At 40.7% G+C, this 14488-nt stretch overlaps 1 long non-coding RNA gene across 2 annotated transcripts in view; it reads right to left on the reverse strand.

Moving 5' to 3' along the window:
- Positions 1-6492: 6492 nt before the first annotated feature.
- Positions 6493-14488, reverse strand: part of LOC137324157 (uncharacterized) — a 42528-nt gene continuing 34532 nt past the window's right edge. For both annotated transcript variants that reach the window (XR_010963515.1, XR_010963516.1), the window contains exon 3: positions 6493-6576. This is a non-coding gene — a long non-coding RNA (uncharacterized lncRNA). The remainder of the gene's footprint in view (positions 6577-14488) is intronic.

Below are 14488 nucleotides of genomic sequence, written 5' to 3' on the forward strand. Positions count from 1 at the left end.
TCACCACAATTCTAAGCTCTGGAATTCCCTCCCTAAACCTCTCAGTCCTTTAAGATCCTCCTTAAAACCTACCTCTTTGTCCAAGTTTTTATAGTCACCCCTCCCAGTATCTCTTTCTTTGGCTCGGTGTCAATTTTTGTCTGATTATGTTCCTGTCAAGCAACTTGAAATGTTTTCCTACATTAAAAGGCGCTACATAAATGTAAGTTGTTGTAATTATGCATGAGATCATGATCAATGTGTTGCTGCTCTAGTTTCTACAATGAATCAATGGATTGCTTTTTGTTTGTTGATATCTGGATAATGTGTGCATCTTCGAGAAGTACACTTGCCTGCCATGAGGCCTCTTATCCTAACCTGCCTGATGATTTTGCATTTGATTACCTTGAAGTGCTTGGGTCTATCCCAGGAAGATAGTTAGATTTGGATCCACCTTAACTAGTTTCTTCCCTATTAGCAGGTGGACTTGGAGTCATTGTCAGTTCCAGTATAATAATGAGTGACCTTTTCCACTAAGCCCATTGTTTGACAGTTTTGCCCATCACTCCTGAGTTCCAGGATCTGTTGCATCTTTTTCTCCAATTTTAAAGTTCTTTGACTGGGAGCTACAGGAAAGTCCAAACCTGTTGCCTTGGTGTTTAATTACTTCATTTATGAAGTGATCCACCTCACCTTTGAGGCAGTGCTGTAATATGAATTAAGTGACATACATGCATCTGAAGGCACAGAACATGACTTAATGAGGTGGCTTCATTCCATCCCTCCAGATTCACCAGTGGTAAACGCAAGTGGCATGTACAATTGTTTCAATATTATTGATGGTGCTCTGAACATGCCCTGCAATATAAACAAGTTAAACAGAATTCGGAACACCAGTATTTTTATATCGCTGAACTGTTTCCACTTGAAAAAAATTCCATTATGAACCCAGTTTAGTGTACCGAGGAGCCAGATTTTCCACTTTATTTTGAAGGTGTTCAACAGTCACACTGACTAATTACAGCCCCCCAGGGTCATATACATTTACTTCAATGAGATTTAAATGGCTGGCACAATTAGCTTGCTCTTCTGTATGCTGCCAGGAGAATTAGAGGTTTTTGTTTCATGGCACAACGGTGATGAAAAAAAAAATAGAACCGTAGAAATTTACAGCACAGAAATAGGCCATTCAGTCGATGAGGACCGCACGGTCCTTTTTCTCCACATGAGCCACTCGCCTACTCGCTCTCTATTCCCTTTAATATTCTTCCTTTTTTAAGCAACCATCTGCTTCCCTTTTAAAAAGTTAATGGACTCAGTATTAACAATAGTTTGTGGCAGAGAATTCCACATTCAAACTATCCTCTGTGTAAAGAAATGTTTTTCTAACCTCCCCTTTAATTCTTTGTGATTATCTTAAATTTGTACTCGATAGCATCTCACTGACTAGTAGAAACACTGTTCACCTTCATAATCTTGAAGACTGCTATCAGTTCACCCCTTAATTTTCTTGGCTTGATTTTAAAAAGTCCTAACTTCTCAAGTCTCTTCATAACTGTAATCCTTCATCCCAGGTAATAACCCGTTGAATCTAAGCTGCACCTTTTCTATCCATTCTATAATGGGGTAACCCAAAAGTGTGCACAATATTCCAACTGCAACCTAAAGGCAATATTACCTCCTTGCATTTGGATTCCATGCCTCTAGATGCAAAAACAAGGATGGTGTGTATCTTTTTTATGGCCTCATTTACTTGCAATACCACCTTTGATGACCTGTGTATCAGCACACCAAGATCAGTCGGTTCCTCTGCTCATTTGAAGTGTATTCTTTGTCCATATTCTCACTTCCAAAATGTGTTAAATCATATTTTTCTACACAGAACTGTATCTGTTGTCTATTTGTCCACCTACACTGTTTCAAATTCCTAGTCATAATTTGCCATACCCCATAATTTGGTGTGATCATATAATTTCAATATTGCTCTTAATTTCAAAATCCAGATCATTTATGTATTAATAAATACAAAAGCAGCCCCAACATGGATCCCTGTGGACCACAACTCAACTCACCTTTCCATTCCAAAGAAACTTCCTTTTACCCCTCCCTTTTGATTTCTGCCCCCACCCATCTCACCATTCATGTGACCATATTCTCCTTAACTTGCCATAAAGTTTCCTATGAGGTACCTTACCAAAGAATTTTAATATCCACATAAACCATATCCACTGTGTTTTCTTCATCCTCTGTTATTTCTTTAAAGAGTTCTATAAGATTGATCAAGAGTGACATGCCTTGCTGAAATCTGCCTCCCTGGCCTGATTAGCTTATGATTCTCTAGTGCTTAGTAACTTAATTATGTGTTATAGATTCTAGTAGTTTACACCCAAGTGAAGTAATACTAACTGGTTTAAAATATTCTGCCTCATCCCTGCCTCCTTTTTTTGAAGAGCGGTGTCACATTTGCCACTCTCTAGTCTTCGGGCACAATTTTCCTTTTCGTATAATTTCAGAAAAGTATGGTCGAAGCCACCACTATTTCTTCCCCAACTTCCATCAGGAACCTTGGATTATAAACTATCAAGTTCTGGGGATATCTGGACCTTAAGTTTGACTAACTGCTCTTTGAATCATAACCTCCAAATTGCTCTACAAAATTGGGTTCTTCAATCCCAATAGTCGCTTACTTTTTGTAAACAGATAAAGTACTTGTTTAGTATCATATTTTGCCATCATGCCTATGCTGGCTCTTTAAAAGAGCTATCCAATTAGACCCATTCCCCTGCTCTTTCCCCATAGCCCTGCAAATTTTTCCTTTTCATGTATTTATCCAATTCCCTTTTGAAAGTGACCATTCAATCTGCTTCCACCACCCTTTCAGGCAGTGCATTCCAGATCATTACAACTCACTGCGTAAAAAAAATGTTTCCTCATGTCACTTCTGGGTCTTTTGCCGATCACCTTAAATCTGTGTCCTCTGGTTACCGACCCCTCTGCCACTGGAAACAGTTTCTTATTTACTCTATCAAAGTCATTCATGATTGTGAACACCTCTATTAAATCTCCTCTTAAACTTCTCTGCTGTAAGGAAAACAACCCCAGCTTCTCCACATAACTGCAGTCCCTCATCTAGTATACTAGTATCACCTCATCACCATACTAGTAAATCTCTTCTGAACCCTCCAAGGCCTTGATATCCTTCCTAATGTGTGTTGCCCACAATTGAACACAATACACCAGCTGAGGCCTAACCAATGTTTTATAAAGGTTTAGCATATCTACCTTGCTTTTGTATTCTGTACCTCTTAATAAAGCCCAGGATCCCATATGCTTTTTTTAAAAAAAAACCTTCTCAACTTGTCCTGCCACCTTCAAAGATTTGTGTACATACATCCTCAGGTCTCTGTTCCTGTACCCCTTATTGCCTCTCCTCATTCTTCCTACCAAAATCTACTGCTTCACACTTCTCTGCATTAACATTTCATTTGCCACGTGTCTGCCCATTTCACCAATCTATATCCTCTTGAGGTCTGTTACTATCCTCCACATTGTTTACTACATTCCCGAGTTTTGTGTCATCTGCAATCTTTGAAATTATACCCTGTATACCCACGTCCAAATCATTAATATATATTTGAAAAGAGCAATGGTCCTAATACAGAGTCCTGGGAACATCACTGTATACTTCCCTCCAGTCTGAAAAACAACTGTTCACCACTACTTTCGTCCCCTAGCCAATTTTGTATCCATGCTGTCACTGTCCCTTTAATCCCATGGGCTTTAATTTTGCTAATAAGTCCATCATGTGGTACTTTATCAAACGCCTTTTGATAGTCCATATACACATCAACCGCACTACCCTCATCAACCCTTTCCATTACTTCATTAAAGAACTTAATCAAGTTAGTCAAACACAATCTTCCTTTAACAAATCCGTACTGACTTTCATTTATTAGCCCATACTTTTCCAAATACCAATTAATTTGGTCCCAGATTATTGTCTCAATGTATTCCCACCACCGACGTTAGGCTGATTGGCCTGAATTTGCCATGTTTATCCCTCTCCCCTTTTTTAAACAGGGGTGTAACATTTGCAATTCTCCAGTCCCCTGGCACCACCCCCATATCTAAAGGAGGATTGGAAGATTGGGGCCAGAGCCTCCGTAATTTCCACCCTTCTCTCAGTAACCTAGGATGCATCCCATCTGGGCCAGGTGACTTTTCTACTTTGAGTACTGCCAACCTTTTAAGTACAGCCACTTCAGTTTTATCCTCTCCAATATCGCTACTACCTCCTCCTTTACTGCTACATTGGCAGCATCCTCTTCTCTAGTGAAGACCGAAGCAAAGTATGCATTTAGTACCTCAGCCATACCCTCTGCCTCCACAAGATCTCCTATTAGTTCCCTAATCAGCCCCACCCTTCCTTTGACTACTATTTATAAAAGACTTTTGGGTTCACTTTTATGTTAGCCGTTAATCTGTTCTCATACTCTCTTTGCCCTTCATTTCCTTTTTTAGGTTTTTGTATTTAGCTTGGTTCTCTACTGTATTATGAACTGTACATTCATCATAAGCCTCCTTTTTCTGTTTCATTTTAATCTCTACATTTTTAGTCATCCAGGGAGCTCTGGCTATGGACGCCCTTCCTTTCCCCCCTTGTGAGGATGTGTCTACTCTGTACCCGAACCATATCCTCCTTGAATTCTTCCATTACTGTTTTGCCTACCAATTTTTGATTTCAATCCACCAGGGCAAGATCGCTTTTTAAACTCACTGAAATTAGCCCTCCTCCAGTTAAGTATTTTTATGCTTGATTGTTCCTTGTCCTTTTCCATAATTATTCTAAATCTGATTATATTATCATCACTGTTCCCCAAATACTCCCCCACTGAAACATGCTCCACTTCATTCCCCAGAACTAGATCCAGCACTGCTTCTTTCCTCATTGGGCTGGAAACACACTGATCAAGAAAGTTCTCTTGTACACAGATCAGGAATTCCTTCCCATCTTTGCCCTTTACACTGTTACTATTCCAGTCTATATTGGGATAATTGAAGTCCCTCATTATCACTACTCTATAGTTCTTGCACCTTTCTGTAATTTGCTCCTCTATCTCCTTCCCACCATTTGGTGGCTTTATAGTATACACCCAGTAGCATAATAGCTCCTCTATTGTTCCTTAATTCTAACCAACTAGATTCTGCCTTTGACCCCTCAACTACATCATTCCTTTCCAGTGCTATAATAGTTTCTTTGATCAACACTGCCACCCTCACCCCCACTCCCCCTTCCTTTCCTGAATACCTTGTAGCCAGGAATATTAAGTTCCCAATTGAGCTAGGTCTCTGTTACTGCCACTATATCGTAGTCCCCTGTGGCAACTTGTGTCTGCAGCTCACCAACCTTATTTACCACGCTACATGCATTTACACACATGCACTTGAATCTCATCTTAGACTGCCTCACGTTTGCCCCATCTGATCCATTTTTTAGTGCTATTTATCCCTCCCAGTCCTCTGTGCTCCTTGTTTCTCCTCTAATATTTCATCCTGGTACCCATCCCCTGCCAAATTAGTTTAAACCCTCCCCCACAGCATTAGTTAACCTCCCTGCGAGGACATTGGTATCTCTCCCATCATTCGCTAACCACTTCAAGTTCGACTCCTTCATTTCTTATCGCTCTCATATTTCCTCAACCCGTCTTATCTCCAGGCTCATAACTTTCCTATCTGCTTTATATTTGTTCTGACTTTCTTTTTAATTGTCTTCCCTGTAAGCTCTAAATGCTGCTTCTTTTAGCTTCAGATTTAAACTAATTTCCCAATTCACCTATGGAACACCAGCCCTTGATACACACCCTTTCTTATTTACTGAAGTATACTTCATTTTTATCCTTCTACCTCCTGTTTAAATATTTCCCATTTATTTACCAAGTTTTCCCTCCATTTAATCTAGGCAAGGTCCCTTATTTTATCTTGCTGTATAATTTACTTTTTTTCCATTCAAATACCCCTGTCCTCAATTTTTCTTTTTCTATTCTTATGGAGAACTAAATTTTATTGTGATCACTGCTTCCCAAACATTCATCTTTTTAGTTCATATACCCGGAGGTGCAGGAGCGCTCCTCAAGAAAACCTTGGGCCTACTCTGCCCCAGACTTCCTCCTCTCCCTAAACCCCCCTGATCTCAGTACCGGGGATTGTTCCTGTGAGCCTCCTGCTGCCCACCGGCCAGCTGGTGAATCCCGCCAGGTTCGGTCAGGAGACTCACCTCCAACATTGAAATGAGGCCCGGGAATTCAAATCTCTCTAGGCCTCACGCGGGACCGAGATGTGAGCTTGCCGCCCACCCCATTGTGTGCCCTGCATGCCGTACTCACGCCCTGAGGCACAATCGGGACTAGAAATGCAGACTAAAAAACAAGTGGGCACAGAATTCTCTTTCCTATTTGGTGTTGCCCCTGGATAATTTCAGAATGCACCCCTTTTTTCCCTCCCCACTTACCTGAGGTACTTGTTCCTGAGCTGTTAAATGAATACAATTCATAATCTACTTAGGTCACTTAAGGGTCAAGGCTGTGGATATATCACTTCCTGTAGGATTTAAAAATATCAAATTATTCCAAATTTGAGCATAGTGAGAAGACAGCTGCATATACAAAACCAAACCATACGGTACTATCCCTGTTTGCACTTGACCTGATAAACTGACTGATCTAAGTGGAATTGTCAGTAACCTCACAGCTCTCTCTGCTGCCTGTTAGGCTGTGAGCAGCCTGAAGCTCTTACTACTGAATGTAAAATAGACTCACTCCACACATTGAATGGTAAGCAATATATTTTAAACACACAATCTACATTTATAGGGGGAAGTGTTTATACACAAAAAGTGAAATTGTTTTATAAATAGGCAAAGAATATATTCACTGTGTAGAAAATGTGTTTGATCTTTAAGCCTACACAGCAGGTATTAAACAAAGTATAGACAAAAAAGGGGTAAAGAATAATGGATTCCTGGGAATCCGGTCAAGGGATTCAAGATGTTACAAAGCACAAGAGTGAAGCTTGAGCTGTTTATAACCTCAAGATGAGTTTTACTACTTTGTAACAACTCATGAACTATAATTATTTTTATAACTCAAAATGTGGAGAAAAAAACAAATTAAGCAGATAGCAGACAGAAGTGCACTTAATTTGTATTCGTGGAAAATATGACATGTAACACTCATTAGGTTATTTGAATATTGATGTCTGCACATGGTAAGATAAATGATCCCTGGTGTTGGTCATTGGGCCCTGATTTTAAGGCCTGTCTCTCTGAATAAGTTTGTAGGATAAGAGGTACGTTTTGGACAGTTCAGGATTCAGAGATCCAGGATTGAAATTCCCCTACAGAATTGGGACATCCTGATTAAATCAATGCAACTGAGAGCTATACATCCCAACAACCTCCCCACTTTTCCAAGTTCCCTCAAGTTAGCTCCCCAACAATTAGCCACCTCTGCATTCTCCATCTGAAATGAGAAAAGACAGATTAATATTTCAAGTGGGACTCTTTGTTAGAAATGATTGAAAGTAAGAGTCCTTTTTGGACTGACTAAAACAAAGAGGTCTGAACAACATATAAAGATCAAGAGTGCAGATAACAGGCAGAAAATCTATGGCCCTTCTAGCGCACTCCTGATGGGGGTCTGGTCGAAAGGCTGCAAATTAGGCCAGGACCCAGATAGGCTTGGTCCTGGACTTCTACAGCAATTGCTGGTGGTCTTTGCCAAATGAAAAGCAGGCATACTAACCTGCTGAATGAGGAATGTAGGGCTCACCTTGGGGTTCCAGGCCTGTGATATTGTTGAGATTTTTACCCTTTCCACAAGATAGAGATGTTTCCAGGGGGAGGCAGCCTGTCACACTTTGCAGCCTCTCATGTACGGCAGGCACCCATAATGCACGAGTGATGCAAGAATCTGCACCATTCATGTAAATTAGTTGATCTCTCCCTGACCCCACCAAGTTGGGTCACAAGGGGGCGGATCCTTCCGTAAAGCAATCATTGGGTGCTGGGACTATGTTGTAAATGGCAGAAATGTGGCTGTGAAGGATGCTGGGATTAAAGCTGAGGACAAGAGGACCCGGTTGCCAGTGCAAGGCGGGGCTGGGGAAAAGGGTTGAGTGTAGCGAAATGGGGCTAATATGATGAAGGATTTTCTTGATCACAGCAAACTTCAGCAGAGCAAGAAGGAGGACATCTTAGAAACTCTGCTTTGGAAAATTAAGTATCAATGACATGAGTTTGCATTTTATAGCACCATTAATGCAATAAAATGCCAGAAGATGTTTCATATAAGAGAACCAACCAAGCAGTAGGAGAATTAGGAGAGTTGACCGAAAGCATGGTGAAAGGATACGTTTCGAGGAGTTTCTAAAGGCAAGGAGAGAAGAGGCAAGGGAGGGAATTCCATAGTGTAGGTATTTGATAGCTAAAAGCTCTACCATCAACTGAGGAATAGCATGTAATTGAAGAGGGCCATACAGATAGAACCTATGCATATTCCAGAAGTGACCTAGTGGGGGCAGGAGGAGAAACCATTACTTGAGATGTGCTGACTCCGTTGGTTCATGTAGGAGCGGAACCAGGAATGGACGTTCCTCTGGGAAGTGACCAATGAGGAGAGTTGGTGGAGTGGTCGATCACATTGAACAACACAGAGGTTGAGCAAGACAAGGTGGTCTGGAGGATTATAGTCACAGAAGAGATCATTGGTGATTTGACTAAGATTGTCTCAGTGCTGTGAGCAGGATGGAAACCAGATGGTAGTAATTTGAAGAAAGAATTTTGGGTAAGATGAGTATAGAGCTAGAAAGCAATAACATGGTCAAGGACCTTAAAAAAGGGAGGTTAGATGTTAGATATGGGATAGCAGTTGGAAAGAACAGAAGGATGCCATAGGAAAGCAAATATGACAGAGATAGAGGGCATGATTTTTACTCAGAACCAGGAACCCAGCAGGTAAGTAGATGTTCACATGGCGATTGCAACTCAATTGCAGGTAATTGGTTTTGCTTCTGGTTTTCCCGCACTGTCTGTCAGGAGGAAAAGGAACTATGAATCGGAGAGGACTGTGGGCCATGGAGAATAGCTGGGGGGGAGGGGGGAGAAAGAAAATGGCTTGGAGAAGATTGGGGGCAGGGAGGTGATCGGATGGGCAGTCGGATGAAGTTGGAGTTAGGGGGGGGGTCGGCCGATCACAGGGATCCGATTGTGCCAGGTGAGCTCATTGGGCCTGGATGAAGAACTCCTACTCTTCCTGGCCCACATGCAGTGAAATAAAGGCAAAAGACCTCATGGATCTGACCTTTCTCGTTTGCTTTCACTTGGAAAATCAGAAGCCATGGGAAACCCATGCAGTGAGCTTAAATTCATTTCAGCATCAGAATCCACAAAAATTAAGTAACTCAACTATTTCAATGAGGTACATTGCCCTTTAACAATCCGCATGCAGTCATTAAGTGGGGACTTCCGGGTTTCAGATGCGCATTCAAATGCGCCTGGATTAAACCGGGTTGCAGTCCCACTTCAAAAAACTGTTATTTTTACCTTCCACCCGGCCCATCCGTTATTTAGTGTTAAAATTACTCCCAGAGAAGCTGAGAGAAAGGGATGGAGTCTTTGCAGGAAAGTATTCTATTGTAGAATAGTATTCTAATCGGCTCTCCATTTCCTGCTTCAGCACAAAGCATGCTGCTGCAAGGCTCATTATAACCATAGCAAAACACGTCACCTAAAGTTACAAGCCAGCTTTCTAAAGAAATAAATTAACGTTAGCTTCATGAGAACTCCAGCTGAGTAAGTTTGACAGCATCACAACAGTTTTTCTTCAGCCCAGAAGTGCCTGTCTTGTAATACATTAGCTTTGATGATGTGATGCTAATCCAGGTAAGGACTGCTTGAATATAGTTAGAAACAAACCTCTCTGGTTCTTGATGTTTATTTTATAAAGTCAAACCTCATTATTACAAATTCAGGGAGACCAGACGGTTGCTGTAAAAACATTCTTAGGAACAGGGAAAAAGCCATTACTCCTTTTTGATAGACCTCAACCTGATCTGCCCACCTCCTCATTGTATCCCATTCTCTCTTCAGGAACACATTGGGCCAGAAATTGCTTTAAAAAGAATGGTGAGCTCAACAACGCTCACCATTGTTAGTGGCTAAATGAAAGAGCGTACCAATGTCCGCACACGCGTCAATGCGAAAATCCAGAACTTGCTCTTCCTGGTTCGCCGGCGATCTGACAGGTTCGCGTTAAAGGGATATCAACAGCTACAATCAATGGACCAGCGCCAACTTGCTCTTCTACCCAGCTGGAAACTAAACTAATATCGCCACTAACAGGTACACTTAAATATACTGGGTCTAAACTAAGTTTTTACAGCGCAGTAAGTCTTATGACTGCCAAAAAATTAACTTAATAATGTGGAGTCTTATTACCCCTTATTTTAATAGCTTTTGGTCATTAAATTTTTTCCTTCTGTCTTTTATTTAATTTCATATTCCTTCCCCTCTCCTTCCCCCCACCAATGTCTATAACTATTTTACAAATGGATTTTATTGTTGGAGCTTTCACTTCCTGGTTTTTGTGTTGCGGGTTGTACGTCAAGGTTTTGACTCTTCGCGGCTTTTCAAGGATGCTGCAATCTGGTCGAGGGGAGAGAGTGCTCCTCTCACATCTTCCGTGGGTTCTAGCTTCGCTGGAGCTGACGCCGGACTTTTAGCTTCCTATTAGAGGAAGTTCTCGCAGTAAAGTAAGTTAGTGGGTGAGTATAAATCTGTGGAGCGGTGAACACAGTTTGGAGCAATTTACGGGCCACTGAATCCTCTTTCTACCCATTTATATTGTCCATGCCAATGGCCTTTCCTGATGCCTATTCCATTAAGTTATTACACGGTGTAAAAAACCTTCTTCCTCTAAATTCTTGGATCCTGAAACTCCCTGCTGTTTCTGTGTTTGAGACAACTTAGTTGACTGGCCAACAAATTGGGTCGGAAGCTTTTTCCCTGCTGGTTTGCCACCGCAGAAATGAAGTTCCTGAATTTCCAAATGAGATTTGACCCTTTTCACAAATCGACCTGACAAGTCCACATGCACCTTATTTAAATAAAAATGATAATGAAGGCCAGTATGTACATCAGGCCATCTACCAGCCACACTGCACAGGGTGCTCTGCCAATGATCACCATAGATTTCTACTGCTTAATTCCACACTGTTAGACATCACGAAACAATAATCAATGCCTAGCAGTTGAAAAAGCTTTTGTAGAATAATTGCAACCATTCTAATTACATGAGAATAGGATTCAGGCTATTTTAGATCTAGTGTTGTGTAATGAGACAGGATTAATTAGTAATCTTATGATCACTCTTCCCCCGAGGATCCTTTATTATAATGTGAGTACGAGAGTGATGTACTTAAGTCCGAAACTAGGGTCTTAAATTTAAACAAGGCCAATTATGTAGGTATGAGGGGGCGAGTTGGCTCAGGTAAATTGGGAAATTAGATTAAAAGATATGATGGTAAATAAGCAATGGCAAACATTTAAAGAAATAATTCATAATTCCCAACAAATATACATATCCTTGAGGAATAAAAACTCCACAGGAGAAGTGATTCAACCATGGCTAATTAGAGAAGTTAAGGATAGTATTAGATCAAAACAAGAGGCTTGCAATGCTGCCAAAAAAAAGTAGTAAGCCTGAGGATTGGGTGGGTTTTAGAACTCAAAAAAGGATAACCAAGAAATTTATAGGAGAAAATTGAATGTGTAAACTAGCAAAAAATATAAAAAGATTGTAAGAGTTTCTATAAGTATATAAAAAGAGTAGCGAAAGTAAATGTGGGTCCCTTGGAGGCAGAGGCAAGAGAAATTATAATGGACAATAAGGAAATAGCCTGACGTTAAACAAATATTTCATATCTGTCTTTACAGTAGAAGACGAAAAAAAGGAAATAGTGGGGAACCAAGGGTCTAATGAGAGGAAGGAACTTAAAGTAATTAAGATTAGTAAAGAAAAAGTTTTAGAAAAATTAATGGGACTAGAAGCCAACAAAATCCCCTGGACCTGATAGCCTACATCCTAGAGTTTTAAAAGAATTCCCTAGAACGATCCCAGCGGATTGGAAGGTAGCAAACGTAACCCTGCTATTCAAGAAAGGAGGGAGAGAGAAAACAGGCAACTGCAGGCCAGTTAGCCCGACATCAGTAGTCGGGAAAATGCTAGAATCTATCATTAAGGACGTAGTAACAGGGCACTTAAAAAATCATGATACGATTAGGCAGAGTCAACACGGTTTTACGAAAGGGAAATAGTGTTTGACAAATCTATTAGAGTTTTGAGGTGTAACTAGCAGGGTAGATAAGGGGGAACCAGTGGATGTAGTATATTTGGATTTTCAAAAGGCATTCGATAAGGTGCCACATAAGAGGTTGCTGCACAAGATTAGGGCTCACAGGATTGCGGATAATATATTAGCATGGATTGAGGATTGGTTAACAGTCAGAAAACAGTAGGAATAAGCGGGTCATTTTCAGGTTGGCAGGCTGTAACTAGTGGGGTGTCGCAAGGATCAGTGCTCAGGCCTCAGCCATTTACAATCTATATTAATGACTTAGATGAAGGGACCGAATGAAATGTATCCAAGTTTGCTGACGATATAAAGCTAGGAGGGAAAGTAAGCTGTGAGGGTGATGTAAAGAGTCTGCAAAGGGCTATCGACAGGTTAAGTGAGTGGACTAGTAGGTGGCAGATGGAGTATAATGTGGGGAAATGTGAGGTTATTCACTTTGGTAGGAAGAATAGAAAAACAGAATATTCTTCAAATGGAGATAAACTATTAAATGTTGCTGTTCAGAGGGATTTGGGTGTCCTTGTACAAGAAATACAGAAAGTTAACATGCAGGTACAGCAAGCAATTAGGAAGGCAAATGGTATGTTAGCCTTTATTGCAAGGGGGTTGGAGTCCAAGAGTAAGGAAGTCTTGCTGCAATTGTACAGGGCTTTAGTGAGACCACACCTAGAGTACTGTGTGCAATTTTGGTCTCCTTACCTAAGGAAGGATATACTTTCCTTAGAGGCAGTGCAATGAAAGTTCACTAGATTGATTTCTGGGATGAGAGGGTTGTTCCTATGAGGAAAGATTGAGTAGAATGGGCCGAAACTCTCAAGACTATAGAAGAATGAGAGTGATCACATTGAAACATAAAAGATTCTAAGAGGGCATGACACGGTAGATGCTGAGAGGACATTTTCCCTGGCTGGAGAGTCTAGAACTAGGTGACATGGTCTCAGAATAAGGGGTTGAACATTTAGGACTGCGAATGAAGAGGAATTTCTTCACTCAGAGGATTGTGAATATTTGGAATTCTCTACCCTGTGGAGGGGTGGATGCTTAGTCATTGAGTGTATTTGAGACTGAGAGCGATATATTTTTGGACACTAAGGGAATCAAGGGATATGGTGATCGGGTGGGAAATTGGAGTTGAGATAGAAGATCAGCAATGATCGTATTGAATGGCGGAGCAGGCTCGAGGGACCATATGGCCTACTCCTATTTCTTATGTTCCAGTCTTGTTGGCACTAACAGTGAATGTTATGTAGGAAGGTTTTTGCAGTAATGTACCCTGCTCTGCATGTACCGTACCCCACGTTATAGAGAACATAATTGAATAGATTATAGCCACCAAGATTGATTGAATGATACCTTTCTTTTGTATAACTACTTTATAACAGTGTTAATAAAAAGTGGGTAGGAAATAATTTTCCAGCCACACACGATACAACATGACATTTGTACATTTTGAAAGCTACAAAGAGCATTTGGTACCAGAAATGTATACATGATCAGTGTACTGTGAAGTAGGAGCTTTTGAATGTCCAGAGGCCTTTTGAACAAGCCACTTGGGGCATGAATGCCATCCTGGTCTCCAACAGCCAAATTATCTATTTGCTACACCTACTCTGGAGTCTAATGAACAGTTTTATATTTAAAAAAAACTGATGGGGTTAAAGGTATTAAGGCCTTACTCTGTTTTCTGTTTTGTAGCCAGCTATCCATTCTGCTACTTGTCTCAACTCCACACGCTCTGGCCGTAGTCACGAGTCTACAATGCGGTACCTTATTGAAGGCCTTTTGAAAATCCAAATATGTTACATCTACTACATTACCTTGTTACTTCAAAGAATTCAATAAGATTGGTGAAGCATGACATTCCCTTTTGAAATCCATGCTGACTATTCTTTATTATATTTTTGGTTTCCAGATGTTTTCTATTACATCTTTGAGTAAGGATTCCATTATCTTTCCTACCACCGACATTAGGCTAATTGGTCTATAGTTCCCTGGTCTTGTTCGATCTCCCTTTTTAAATATAAGAATCACATTAGCTATCCACCAGTCCTCTGGCACTATTCCCTTTTCTAATAATTTTTTAAAATCTATATCCAATAGT

Source organism: Heptranchias perlo, chromosome 8 (assembly GCF_035084215.1).
Source record: "Heptranchias perlo isolate sHepPer1 chromosome 8, sHepPer1.hap1, whole genome shotgun sequence".
NCBI classification, from domain to species: domain Eukaryota; kingdom Metazoa; phylum Chordata; class Chondrichthyes; order Hexanchiformes; family Hexanchidae; genus Heptranchias; species Heptranchias perlo.